General features: G+C 39.0%; 1 non-coding gene across 1 annotated transcript; it reads left to right on the forward strand.

The window, feature by feature from the left end:
- Positions 1–12,890: 12,890 nt before the first annotated feature.
- Positions 12,891–12,997, forward strand: LOC121205861 (small nucleolar RNA R71). Its single transcript, XR_005900934.1, has one exon. It is a non-coding gene; the product is annotated as a small nucleolar RNA R71 (small nucleolar RNA).
- The last annotated feature ends 1,911 nt before the right edge of the window (positions 12,998–14,908 follow it).

Raw genomic sequence — 14,908 nt, forward strand, 5'->3', positions numbered from 1 at the left:
TAATGGAACTTAGATTATGATTTGATTAGATCATATTTTAAGCGAATCAAAATCATGCTCTTTGTATGTGGCTATTGAGCCGAAATTGCAAGTGTGATAAGTGTCTTGTGTTTGAGCTTTGGTAATGAAAATGAAATACAGATGTGTCATGATTTATTGATAAATGTGCATGGTTATTCGAATGATGTCCGGGCTAAGTCCCGAAGGCTTTGTGCTAAGTGACTATATCCGGACTAAGATCCGAAGGCATTTGTGCGAGTTACTAATTCCGGGCTAAGCCCGAAGGCATTGGTGCGAGTTACTAAATCCGGGTTAAGTCCCGAAGGCATTTGTGCGAGTTACTATAACCGGGCTATGTCCCGAAGGCATTTGAACGAGTAGCTATATCCGGTTAAATTTCGAAGGTACGTGATTCGGGAATGAGCGATCTTGCTGTAAAAATTTCAGTTAATACGCTTGTAAAATCCCAACAATGAGGTATGTTTCGTGTGTGCATTGGAATAGTTGATTCCCTTCGAATAATATTCGCTCAGTAAATTTATGAGTTTCCGGCCTTGGCTAAGTTGATCTTTTGTGTGTGAATATAAGGGTTGGTAATGTGAAGTAATTATGATATTGAGAATTTGTGCATATGAAATTATCCGTTTAGTTATATGAATGCTATACTTCAGTTGTGCTTAAATTCTTTGCTCAAACTTACTAAGCACTAAATGCTTACTCCGTTTCTTTGATTCTCTGTTTTATAGATTTTGGTTCGTTAGCTATCGGACTCGGGAATTTTGAAGTCGAAGTCGCCCACACTATCAAAGCCCCTTTTGGTACACTTTTGGTTGAACTTTGAAGTGGCATGTATAGGACTACCCTCTTTGTTGTGGGTCATGGACCCTTTGGATTTGTATAATTTTGGATAGCCATGCGAAAATGGCTTATATATGTTTGAGCATAATGTTATAATCATTTGGTATGGATATGGTTATTGAGAGGTGTGGATATGCTTAACAAGGATTGGCCATGGGAATGGTTAATCACTATCATAAATTGTGCTATTTATGCTAAAAGGGCTAGTTGAATCATGGAAACTATGAAATAGGTAAAGTCTACCTTAAAGGCAGATGCTGACAGCAGCAGTGATGTAGATTTGGAAAATCACTAAAAATAGTAGGAATGGAGTTAAATAGTGAATAAATTATGTAAACGAACCTTGATGAATCTATTTTCATAGGAAAGTAATGAAACGATCATATGAACAGTATGTTAAGAGATATTCAGGTTTTCGTGAGACAGGGCCAGAACGGTTTTTGGATTCCCTGTTCCGACTTTGGAAATTCATTATAGATTAACCAGAGATAATTAGAAGTCATGCCATATATGCATAGATTCATTTTTGAGTCTAGTTTTTATGGAAACAAACGGCATCAGTATTGAAGCCCTGTACAGGGAGATATCCAAGTCGTAATGCGCAAAGGTCAGTGTAGTCGATCCCTGTAACATGGGAGACTTTGACTAATAAAACGTACTAATTGGCCCGACCAAAAATTCTAGAAAAAATTGTAGATGAATATATGAGTCTAGTTTCAGGGAAAATCCCGAAACTGATTTTCGAGTTGTGAAACTCAAGATATGATTTTTAAGGTTACAGTGACGCAATTAGCCAGCTTGCCTGGAAAATTTAAAATGAATTGTGCAAAGAAGTGATTTAAGTCTGCAAACCCCTCGTGTCCGACTCCGGCGACGAACTCGGGTACGGGGTGTTACAATTTTATTGGTATCAGAGCTACGGTTTAGTCGATTCTAGGACTACCGTAATGCGTTGGGTCTAGCTATACATGCCATTTTATGTGATTATTTGATAGTGTGGTGATTTCTGACATTTGCAAATGTGTTTATTTATAGTAATGGATCCCGATCCCGACCGAGCGGTAGCTGATGATCTTGAGAGTGTAGCGCCTGCTCCCGCACAAGGGACAGCTCCGGCGGACTCTCATCTATTGCTAGTAATCCGAATGATGAGGCTAGACAAGCTTTCTATAGCGTAATGAATGATTGGTTCAACGAATACATTCGAACTAATACGGCAGTTCCACAACCTCCATTCCCGACAAATACCACCCCCGCACCTACAATACCTCCGGTAACGGACCAAATAAGGTCAAATAAGCCCCCAGTTGACAGAATCCAAAACACGGGGCTACTGAATTTAAAGCTACAGACAGCGATGATGCCGAGCAAGCTGAATTTTGGTTGGACAACACTATCCGGGTACTCGACGAGCTATCTTGCACACCCGATGAGTGCCTAAAGTGTACTATCTCCTTGCTACGTGATTCTGCCTACTATTGGTGGAATACATTGACTTCTGTTGTGCCTAGAGAGCAAGTAACTTGGGAATTCTTCCAAACTGAGTTTCGAAAGAAGTATATCAGTCAGAGATTCATTGACCAAAACGGAAGGAATTTCTTGAACTCAAACAAGGTTCCATGTCGGTTACCGACTATGAACGAAAATTTGTGAGGCTTAGCCGGTATGCGCGAGAATGCATTTCTTCAGAAGCTGTGATGTGTAAACGTTTCGAAGATGGACTGAATGATGACATAAAGCTGTATGTTGGCATGTTAGAAATCCGAGAATTTGTGGTACTTGTCGAGCGAGCTTGTAAAGCCGAGGAGCTCAGTATGGAGAAAAGAAAAGCTGAGGTGGGAGCAAGGGAGTTTCGTAAGAGGTCTTCGGGGAAGCCCTTCCCACAGTCATCGAAGAAATTTAGAGATAGCTTAGGCCGGTCTAGAGACACTTCAGGCTTTTCTAGATGAGATCGCGATCGACCCCTTGTGAGTGCACGAGTCACTTCGGTCGCTAGTGTTGGAAATGATCGTCGGGACAGAGCGGAGTGCCAGTATTGTGGTAAATGGCATTCGGGGAGTTGTAGATTCCATGATCGCTCCTGTTACAAGTGCGGATCAGTTGACCACTTCATTAAAGATTGCCCGAGGTTGTCTGAACAGAATATAAATCAGAGCGGGAAACCGGGTGCTACCACTGCTCGAGGTAGACCATCCAGAAATACGGGCAATGCTAGTGGTGGTCAGAGAGGATCTAGAGATGCTACGACCAGATCTGAGGCTCGTGCTCCTGCTAGGACTTATGTTATACGCGCACGCGAAGATGCTTCCTCGCCAGATGTTATTACGGGTACTTTTACTCTCTTTGATACTAAAGTGATTGCTTTGATTGACCCTGGTTCTACTCATTCTTATATATGCGAAACCTTAGCATCCAGTAAGACTTTACCTATTGAGTCTACTGAGTTCGTAATTCGGGTATCAAATCCCTTGGGTCGTTACGTGCTTGTCGACAAAGTGTGTAAGAAATGCCCCCTAGTAATTCGAGGTTCCTGTTTTCCGGCGGACTTGATGCTTTTGTCGTTTGATGAATTTGATGTTATTCTTGGTTTGGATTGGTTGACCGTGCATGATGCGGTTGTGAATTGCAAAAGCAAGACTATTGATTTGAGGTGCGCAAGTAACGAGATAATCCGAGTTGAGTCTACGGACTTAAAGTGGTTACCAGCTGTAATATCATCAATGTCGGCTCAGAAATATGTAAGAAAGGGGTGTGAAACATACCTTGCGTATGTACTTGATGACAAAGAGTTAGAAAAGAAACCCGAATCTATGCCGGTGGTTTGTGAATACCCGGATGTTTTTCCCGAAGAATTACCGGGTTTACCACCTGTGCGGGAGGTAGAGTTTGGTATTGAGCTTGTACCGGGGACTATGCCGATTTCAATAGCTCCGTATCGTATGGCACCAACCGAGTTAAAGGAGTTGAAAGCTCAGTTGCAAGAGTTTACTGATAGAGGTTTCGCTCTACCAAGTTTCTCACCTTGGGGTGCACCAGTATTGTTTGTGAAGAAGAAGGACGGAACCATGAGGTTGTGCATCGACTATCGTCAGCTGAATAAAGTGAGAATAAAGAATAAATATCCGTTACCATGTATTGATGATTTGTTTGATCAATTAAAGGGAGCCTCAGTGTTTTCAAAGATAGATTTGAGATTGGGTTATTATCAGTTGCGAATTCGAGATTTGGATATACCCAAAACTGCTTTCAGAACGAGATACGGCCACTACGAGTTCTTAGTGATGCCGTTTGGGCTCACTAATGCCCCTGCGGTATTTATGGATTTGATGAATCGGATCTTCAGACAGTATTTAGACCGGTTCGTAGTTGTGTTTATTGATGACATCTTGGTCTATTCAAGAGATGAGACCGAACATGCTGAGTACCTGAGATTAGTGTTGCAAATTTTACGGGATAAGCAGTTATATGCTAAGTTCAGTAAGTGTGAGTTATGGTTAAGAGAGGTTAGCTTCTTGGGCCACGTGGTATCCGCATCGGGTATTCGAGTTGACCCGAACAAAATTTCAGACATACTTAACTGGAAGCCTCCGAGAAATATTACTGAGGTCCGGAGCTTTTTGGGACTTGCCGGTTACTACCGACGGATTGTAAAAGGTTTCTCGATGATAGCCACACCGATGACGAAGCTACTTCAAAAAGATGTTAAGTTCGAATGGACGGAAAAATGTCAGAAAAGTTTTGATCAACTGAAAACTTATTTGACCGAAGCTCCAATTCTAGTGCAGCCCGAATTAGGCAAAGAGTTTGTCATTTATAGTGATGCGTCCCTACTTGGGTTAGGTTGCGTATTGATGCAAGAAGGTCGAGTTGTGGCCTATGCGTCGAGACAATTAAAGCCACATGAGAAAAATTATCCGACCCATGATCTCGAACTAGCTGCCATCGTATTCGCTTTAAAAATATGGCGACATTACTTATTTAGTGAAAAGTGCCATGTATTTTCGGATCACAAAAGTCTCAAATATTTGATGACTCAAAGAGACTTAAATCTGCGACAAAGACGTTGGCTCGAGTTGTTAAAGGATTATGAGCTTGTCATTGACTATCACCCGGGAAAAGCTAATGTGGTTGCGGATGCCTTAAGTTGTAAATCACTGTTCGCTTTACGAGTGACGAATGTACACTTGTCTGTTCTACCCGACAATGTGTTAGTAGCTGAATTAAAAGCCAAACCATTATTGATTCCTCAAATTTGTGAGGCTCAGAAAGTCGATGATGAATTGGTTGCAAAACGGGCTGAATGTGTTCCGAATGTGGAATCAGAGTTTCAAGTTGATGATGATGATTGCTTGAGGTTCAGAAATCGTTTGTGTGTTCCAAGAAATTCAAAACTTATTTCGATGATTCTGAACGAAGCTCATTGTAGCCGAATGTCGATTCACCCGGGGAGTACGAAAATGTACAACGATCTGAGACGTCAGTTTTGGTGGCATGGTATGAAACGACACATTTTCAATTTTGTTTCGAAGTGTTTAATATGTCAGCAAGTAAAGGCGGAACATCAAGTGCCTACGGGTTTACTTCAGCCGATCATGATACCTGAATGGAAATAGGATCGAGTCACGATGGATTTTGTGTCTGGGTTGCCACCGTCGACAAGTAAGAAAGATGTGATTTGGGTTGTTGTTGATAGACTGACTAAGTCGGCTCATTTTATCCCCGTACGTACGGATTTTTCATTAGATAAACTAGTTGAATTGTATGTTTCTCAGATTGTGAGATTACACGGGGTACCGATTTCTATTGTGTCGGATAGAGAACCGAGATTCACCTCGCGATTTTGGAAGAAATTGCAAGAAGCTTTGGGTACCAAGCTGCACTTTAGCACCGCTTTTCACCCCCAAACCGATGGTCAATCCGAGCGGATAATTCAGATACTTGAGGATATGTTGAGATGTTGCATCCTCGAGTTCAGTGGTTCATGGGAACGGTATTTACCTTTGATTGAATTCGCATACAACAACAGTTTTCAATCAAGTATTAAGATGGCACCTTACGAGGCTTTGTACGGTCGTAAATGCCGTACACCATTGTTTTGGACCGAGCTCGGTGAAAGTAAAATTTTCGGAGTTGATTTGATTAAAGATGCTGAACAGAAAGTAAAAATAATTCGTGAGAGTCTGAAGGCAGCCACAGATCGCGAGAAGTCGTACGCGGACTTGAAACGAAAAGACATTGAGTATCAGGTGGGAGATAAAGTGTTTCTTAAAGTTTCGCCTTGGAAAAAGATACTCAGAATTGGCCGTAAGGGCAAGTTGAGCCCGAGATTCATTGGGCCGTACGAAATCTCCGAATTAGTTGGTCCAGTTGCGTATAGATTGATTTTGCGCCCTGAACTTGAAAAGATTCACGACGTCTTTCATGTTTCGATGCTTCGACGTTATAGATCTGATCCGTCACACGTGATTAATCCATCAGAAGTTGAAATTCAATCTGACTTGAGTTATGAAGAAGAACCGATTCGTATCCTAGCTCGTGAAGTGAAAGAGTTGCGAAACAAAAGGGTTCCGTTAGTAAAAGTGTTATGGCTCAAACACGGTATTGAAGAAGCTACTTGGGAAACCGAGAATTCTATGAAAGAACGATACCCAAACCTATTTACCGGTAAGATTTTCGGGGACGAAAATTTCTTAAGTGGGGGAGAGTTGTGACAGCCCTAAAGTGACCCTAGTCGGGAAGTGGCTTCGGGGCCACAAAACCGAGTCATAAAAATAATTAGCTGTCATATTTGATGCTTATTATATGTATATATGCATGTGTGAAAATTTCATGTTTGAATTTTGTCAATTGTAAATGAATTTTATCAAATAGGACTTATGTGAGAAAATTTAGAAATGTGCTAGGCAAATGTGAAATGGCCTATTAATGCATGTTGTGAAAATGATGGGTTTGCATGTCAATTTACCCAAATTTAAGCTTAGTGGCCGGCCATGCTATGAGTGGAAACATGTCACAAACATGTTATGTTAGTGATGTATGTTAGGAAAAATAAAATAAGAAGTATGGGTAATAAAGAAATGGAAAAAAAAAGGAAAGAATGTGTGTGATTGTCTCCCCCCCCCATTGCCGTGAGTGGAAGAAAAGAAAACAAAAAAAAAAGTGTTCATCCTTTGGTTCATCCTTGGCCGAAAATTCTAAGGAAGAAGGAAGGAGTTCTTGCTTCATGTTTGGTTTGGAAGAGGATTAGGAGGAGGTTCGGCCATACTTGTATCTAGATTAAGGTATGTTGATGTTGTGCCATGAGATTCATGCATGTTTTTAGTTGCTAGCTTGAGTTCTAATTAGCCATGGTTCAAATCTTTGCTATGTCATGGGGATGATATTCGGCCAAGGTGGATTTTGTGTTAATGTCATTGCACGCTAAATGTGAAGCTTGTTAATGATACATGTGATGGTGGATTGATTAACTCTTGGATTTTCTTTTTAGCATTTTTGAGTGAGACATTAAGTTCTTTGTTTAACCATGATCAAAATTGAAATGGTAAGGTGTTGTGATGTATTCGGCCATGGTATATCCATAAGTATGATTTATGCTTATTGCATGGTAGGTAAGATTTGTGTTTTGGATTTATGTTTATGTTTGGTTATAATCAACCTTGTGATTCGGCTCTTACACACATATATATATATGTTTGCACATGATGTATTGGCATGACATATATAATATCTCAAGGTATATATTTTCATATGATGGTGTTTCGGTTATGGAGTAAATGATGGATGCATATTGAGTTATAATATGTAATGCATTAGTTAGTAAAATGTATGCCATTTGTGTGTGGTATTAAGTATATAATTGGCCTCAACATAAACATGCATATTCGGCCACATGAATGAGTACATAGGTTGATGTGTTCGTTCGGCCATAGGTAAGCATATTGAAGGATTTATCTTGACTTAGAAAATTCGGCTAAGGAGAATACTAACTAATGTGTTGAGTTTGATTCATGATTCCGTACATATGTGACTTTGATGTCTAATGAATTATATATGGGCTAAGTACCTTGAGTTCCTCTTTTCGATGCTCAAATGATTAAATCAATTTATTTGTTAAATTAAGCTCAAGAGCAAAGGGGAACTAAATCCGATAAAGGGAAGGAAAAAGTGGTCGAATAGGCATCGAAATCGTTCGACAACATCCGAGGTAAGTTTTCGAGTAATGGAACTTAGATTATGATTTGATTAGATCATATTTTAAGCGAATCAAAATCATGCTCTTTGTATGTGGCTATTGAGCCGAAATTGCAAGTGTGATAAGTGTCTTGTGTTTGAGCTTTGGTAATGAAAATGAAATACGGATGTGTCATGATTTATTGATAAATGTGCATGGTTATTCGAATGATGTCCGGGCTAAGTCCCGAAGGCTTTGTGCTAAGTGACTATATCCGGAATAAGATCCGAAGGCATTTGTGCGAGTTACTAATTCCGGGCTAAGCCCGAAGGCATTGGTGCGAGTTACTAAATCCGGGTTAAGTCCCGAAGGCATTTGTGCGAGTTACTATAACCGGGCTATGTCCCGAAGGCATTTGAACGAGTAGCTATATCCGGTTAAATTCCGAAGGTACGTGATTCGGGAATGAGCGATCTTGCTGTAAAAATTTCAGTTAATACGCTTGTAAAATCCCAACAATGAGGTATGTTTCGTGTGTGCATTGGAATAGTTGATTCCCTTCGAATAATATTCGCTCAGTAAATTTATGAGTTTCCGGCCTTGGCTAAGTTGATCTTTTGTGTGTGAATATAAGGGTTGGTAATGTGAAGTAATTATGATATTGAGAATTTGTGCATATGAAATTATCCGTTTAGTTATATGAATGCTATACTTTAGTTGTGCTTAAATTCTTTGCTCAAACTTACTAAGCACTAAATGCTTACTCCGTTTCTTTGATTCTCTGTTTTATAGATTTTGGTTCGTCAGCTATCGGACTTGGGAATTTTGAAGTCGAAGTCGCCAACACTATCAAAGCCCCTTTTGGTACACTTTTGGTTGAACTTTGAAATGGCATGTATAGGACTACCCTCTTTGTTGTGGATCATGGACCCTTTGGATTTGTATAATTTTGGATAGCCATGCGAAAATGGCTTATATATGTTTGAGCATAATGTTGTAATCATTTGGTATGGATATGGTTATTGAGAGGTGTGGATATGCTTAACAAGGATTGGCCATGGGAATGGTTAATCACTATCATAAATTGTACTATTTATGCTAAAAGGGCTAGTTGAATCATGGAAACTATGAAATAGGTAAAGTCTACCTTAAAGGCAGATGCTGACAGCAGCAGTGATGTAGATTTGGAAAATCACTAAAAATAGTAGAAATGGAATTAAATAGTGAATAAATTATGTAAACGAACCTTGATGAATATATTTTCATATGAAAGTAATGAAACGATCATATGAACAGTATGTTAAGAGATATTCAGGTTTTCGTGAGACAGGGCCAGAACGGTTTCTGGATTCCCTGTTCCGACTTTGGAAATTCATTATAAATTAACCAGAGATAATTAGAAGTCATTCCATATATGAATAGATTCATTTTTGAGTCTAGTTTCTATAGAAACAAACGGAATCAGTATTGAAGCTCTTTACAGGGAGATATCCAAGTCGTAATGCGCAAAGGTCAGTGTAGTCAATCCCTGTAACATTGGAGACTTTGACTAATAAACTGTACTAATTGGCCAGACCAAAAATTCCAGAAAAAAATTTGTAGATGAATATATGAGTCTAGTTTCAGGTAAAAATCACAAAACTGATTTTTGAGTTGTGAAACTCAAGATATTATTTTTATGGTGACAGTGACGCAGTTAGCCAGCTTGCCTGGAAAATTTAAAATGGATTGTGCAAAGAAGTGATTTAAGTCTGCAAACCCCTCATGTCCGACTCCGGTGACGGACTCGGGTACGGGGTGTTACAGTTCTCCTGTGCGGCTGTCAAAGTTTTGCTAGCATAATAAATAGGTTGAAAGTGCTTGTCCCTTCGCTGTCCCAAAACTACACCTACTGCAAAGTCACTCACATCACACATTAGTTCAAAAGGTAAATTCCAGTCAGGTGCTATTATAATTGGTGCATTAATCAATTTATCCTTTAAAGTATTAAATTTTTCTAAACATTCCTTATCAAAATTAAAAAGCATATCTTTTTCTAGTAAGTTGGTCAAAGGCTTAGCTATTTTAGAAAAATCTTTAATAAATCTTCTATAAAACCCAACATGTCCTAAAAAGCTTCCAATAGCCTTAATCGAACTAGGAGGAGGTAATTTTTCAATGGTTTCGACTTTAGATTTATCAACCTCAATCCCTGTACTAGAAATTTTATGTCCTAGCACAATACCTTCTTGAACCATAAAGTGACATTTTTCCCAATTAAGTACAAGGTTCGTTTCCTCACATCTTATTAGAACTCGTTTTAAATTTTTAAGGCAAAGATGGAAAGAGTTATCGAATACCGATAAATCATCCATAAATACCTCCATGATATCTTCTACGAGTTCATCAAAGATGGCCATCATGCAGCGCTGGAACGTAGCAGGAGCATTACATAATCCAAAGGGCATTCTTCGATAAGCAAATGTACCGTATGGACATGTGAATGTCGCTTTTTCCTGATCTTCAGTAGCTATTGGGATTTGAAAATAGACAGATAGTCTGTCCAAGAAGCAGTAGTACATGTGCCCTGATAGTCTTTCTAACATTTGGTCAATGAATGGCAAGGGGAAGCGATCTTTTCTCGTGGCATCATTTAGCTTCCTATAGTCAATGCAAACTCTCCAACCTGTGACTGTCCTAGTTGGAATTAGTTCATTCTTCTCATTGGCTACCACAGTCATGCCTCGTTTCTTAGGAACAACCTGCACAGGACTTACCCAAGAACTGTCAGAAATAGGATAAATAATTCCAACATTTAGAAGTTTCATTACCTCAGCTTTAACAACTTTCTTCATGTTGGGGTTCAGTCGTCTTTGAGCTTGCACAACTGGTTTATATTCATCTTCCATTAAAATTTGTGGGTACAAAAAGAAGGGCTGATCCCTTTAATGTCAGAAATTTTCCAAGCTATGACTTTTTTATGTTCTTTTAATACTTGGATTAATACCTCTTTCTCCTTGGGTTGCAAGTTAGACGCAATAATAACTGGTAATGTAGAATTATTTCCAAGGAATGCGTATTCCAAGTGATTTGGTAATTGTTTGAGTTCCAGTTTGGGGGGTTCTTCAATAGAGGGTTTTTGCTTAAAATCATCATTCCCTTTAATGTCCTCATAGTCTACTTGTCTTTGGGAAGATTCATCAAAGTTCAATCTAGCTTTTCTTTTTCCTATCTCAGAATCATCATCATCTATCTCCTCTCATTGGGCATGGCACAGTTCCAATGTGTCCTTATGTATGATTTCCTGAAAAGAATCTTGAGCAGCATGATCAATAGAGTCAATAAAATAACATGAGTCATCTTGTTCCCTAGAAAATCTCTTGGCGTCATAAATTTTAAAAATGATTTCTTCGTCACCTACTCTAAGTACCATTTTACCATCACCTACATCAATAATAACCCTAGCAGTAGCTAAAAATGGACGCCCTAAGATTAAAGGCACATCAACATCTTCATCCATATTAAGCACAACGAAGTCAACAAGGAATATAAATTTATCTACTTTTACAAGTATGTCCTCTATAATACCCCTAGGATATTTAACAGATCTATAGCTAGTTGAATACTCATCCTAGTGGGTTTAGGCTCTCTAAGACCATGTTGTTTAAACATTTTATATGGAATCAAATTAATGCTAGCACCTAAATCAGCTATTGCCTTATCGACGTTAAAACTACCAATTAAGCAGGGTATAGTAAAACTTCCTGAATCTTTTAGTTTAGTTGGCAGTTTGTTTTAGAGTATAGCCGAACATTCATCATTAAGTTCCACTGTAGATAAGTTTTCAAACTTCCTTTTGCTAGTTAGGATCTCATTTAAAAATTTTGCATATGTAGGCATCTACGATATAGCTTCAACAAAAGGTAAGTTAATATGTAGTTGTTTAAAGAGTTCAAGGAATTTACCAAATTGTGCATCTATACGGTCTTTCTTTAACTTTTCTAGGTATGGAATTGGTGGTTTATATTCCTTCGGCATTGGATTGGCATTGCTTTTGGGTTTTACCTCCTCTCCTTTGCTTCTGCCAGCTTCTTGTTGTGACTTCTTTTTCGATTCAGCAAACACTTTCCCACTCCTCAGCGTAATTGCTTTTACATGTGCTTTTGGATCGAGTTCAGTGTTACTAGGTAGATTTCCTGGTGCTCTTTCTGAAATCATCTTAGCCAGTTGTCCAATTTGAATTTCGAGCCATTGGATCGATGCTTGTTGATTTTTGAATGTCGTCTTAGTATTCTGAAAATGAGTCTCTGACACCGAGTTGAATTTGGTTAGCATCTCCTCAAGGTTTGGCTTTTTCTCCTGCTGGTATGGTGGTTGCTGAAAACCTAGAGTGGGTGGTGGTTTCTGATTTCCTTGGCCTCTCCATGAAAAATTTAGGTGATTCCTCCAACTTGCATTGTAAGTATTTCTATAAGGATTGTTTTGAGGTCAAGGATTATTACCCATATAATTTAATTGCTCGTTCTCTATGTTGTGGCCATAGGGTTGGTATTCTGAATTGCTCGATCCACCTCCATTTGCTTCACACTGCATTACTGGGTGAACCTGTGAAGAACTAAGAAAACCATCAATTTTCTTATTCAAGAGTTCTACCTGATTAGAGAGCATGGTAACCGAATCGACGTTATAAATGCTGGCTGTTTTCATTGGCTTTGTCCTCATGACTTGCCACTGATTGTTATTCAGTGACATCTCCTCTATAAATTCATAGGCATCTTCAGGTGTTTTATTATTGATGGTTCCGCCAGCACCTGCTTCAACCATTTGTCAAGTCGAAGGATTCAGGCCATTATGAAAGGTTTGAACCTGTAGCCAAAGTGGTAACCCATGGTGAGGGCATCTTCGCAAAAGGTCTTTGTATCTCTCCCATGCATCGTAGAGTGTTTCTAAATCCATCTGCACAAAAGAAGAGATATCATTACGTAATTTAACCGTTTTAGCCAGCGAAAAATATTTAAGTAAAAACTTTTCGGTCATTTCTTCCCAAGTACTAATTGACCCTTATGGTAACGAGTTCAACCACTATTTAGCTTTGTTCCTTAATGAAAAGGGAAACAATCGAAGACATATGGCATCATCAGAAACACCATTGATTTTAAATGTATCGCATAGTTCCAAAAATTTTGCCAAGTGAGGGTTGGGATCTTCGTCCTACAAACCATCAAACTGAACAAATTGCTGTATCATTTGAATTTTGTTAGGTTTCAGTTCAAAATTATTTGCAGCTACAGCATGTCTAACTATGCTCGATTCAGTTCCTGTTAAAGAAGGTTTAGCATAATTATACATATTGCGTGGAGCAGGATTTTGATTAACAGCAATCGCAGGAGGTAGCGGATTTTCTTGGTTCTCAGCCATCTCCTCGGTGGTGGTTGAAGTATCTTCCTCTTGCTCTTCTGTGTAACGTAAGCTTCGCCTTATTTCTCTTTGGTTTCTGCAAACTGTGCGATTGATCTCACTATCAAAAAGCAATGGCCCTGACGGGTTTCTTCTAGTCATAAACTATAAGAACCTATCAGAAAAAGGGAAAAAGAAGAATTTGTAACACCCCGAACCCGAGACCGACACCGGAGTCGGACACGAGATGTTAACAAACTTTGAAAAATTTTTCCAGACACTGCCCAGTCTGAGTACTAGTCGCTTCAAAAATCATATCTTGAGTTTCACAACTCAAAAATCAGTTTTGTAATTTTTCCCTGAAACTAGACTCATGTCCCCACCTATGGATTTTTTTCTAGAATTTTTGGTCGGGCCAATTAGTACAGTTTATTAGTCAAAGTCTCCCATGTTACAGGGGTCGACTACACTGACCTTTTCCCATTACGACTGGGATATCTCTCTGCACAGAGCTTCAATACTGATGCCGTTTGTTTCTATGGAAACTAGACTCAGAGAGGAATCCATACATATATGGTATGACCCCTAATTATCTCTGGTCAATTTATAGTGAATTTCCAAAGGCGGAACAGTGAATCCAGAAACTGTTCTGGCCCTGTTACACAAGAACCCGAATATCTCTTTCTGTACTGTTCCTATAATTGTTTCGTTACTTCCATATGAAAGTAGATTCATCAAGGTTCGATTACATAATTTATTCACTATTTAATTCCACTCCTACGAATTCTTGTGATTTTTCCAATCCACACCACTGCTGCTATCAGCTTCTGTTTTCAAAGTGAACCTTACCTAATTTGGGGTTTCATGGACCAACTAGGGCCTTGTCATACATAAGCCCACATATGATCATACTTAGCCATTCTAGTGGCTGATCATTTGCTCAACACTTCCATTCCAACATAGTTACATCATGAAACCATCTATACATTCATAAATACGAATGGTCTAATGCCATACTCCACTTCTACAAGCCATTTTCGCATGGCTGTACACTTATACATTTCATAAAGTACTCGAAAGACAACAATGGGTAGTCCTATACATGCCATATCAAAATTCAACCAAAATAGTACCCAAAAGAGCCTTTGATAGTGTGGGCGACTTCGACTTCAAGATCCCGAGTCCGATAGCTGGAGAACCAAAAATCTATAAAACAGAGGAGCAATGTAACGAGTAAGCAATTTATGCTTAGTAAGTTTGAGCAAGGAATTCCAGCATGCACAAAGAATAGCACACATTTAGCTAAACGGAATATTTCATAATACGCAATTTACCGATATCAAACTTGCTTCACAACATTAATAACCCTTATGTACATACACAATAAACTAACTTGGCCGAAGGCCGGTAGCTCGTTTATCAACTGAGCGAACATTTATTGTAAGGGCTCGATTAAATTCAACACATACGTAACATATCCCCATATTGGGATGTTTTTCGAGT

Source organism: Gossypium hirsutum, chromosome A08 (genome assembly GCF_007990345.1).
Source record: "Gossypium hirsutum isolate 1008001.06 chromosome A08, Gossypium_hirsutum_v2.1, whole genome shotgun sequence".
Lineage (NCBI taxonomy): Eukaryota > Viridiplantae > Streptophyta > Magnoliopsida > Malvales > Malvaceae > Gossypium > Gossypium hirsutum.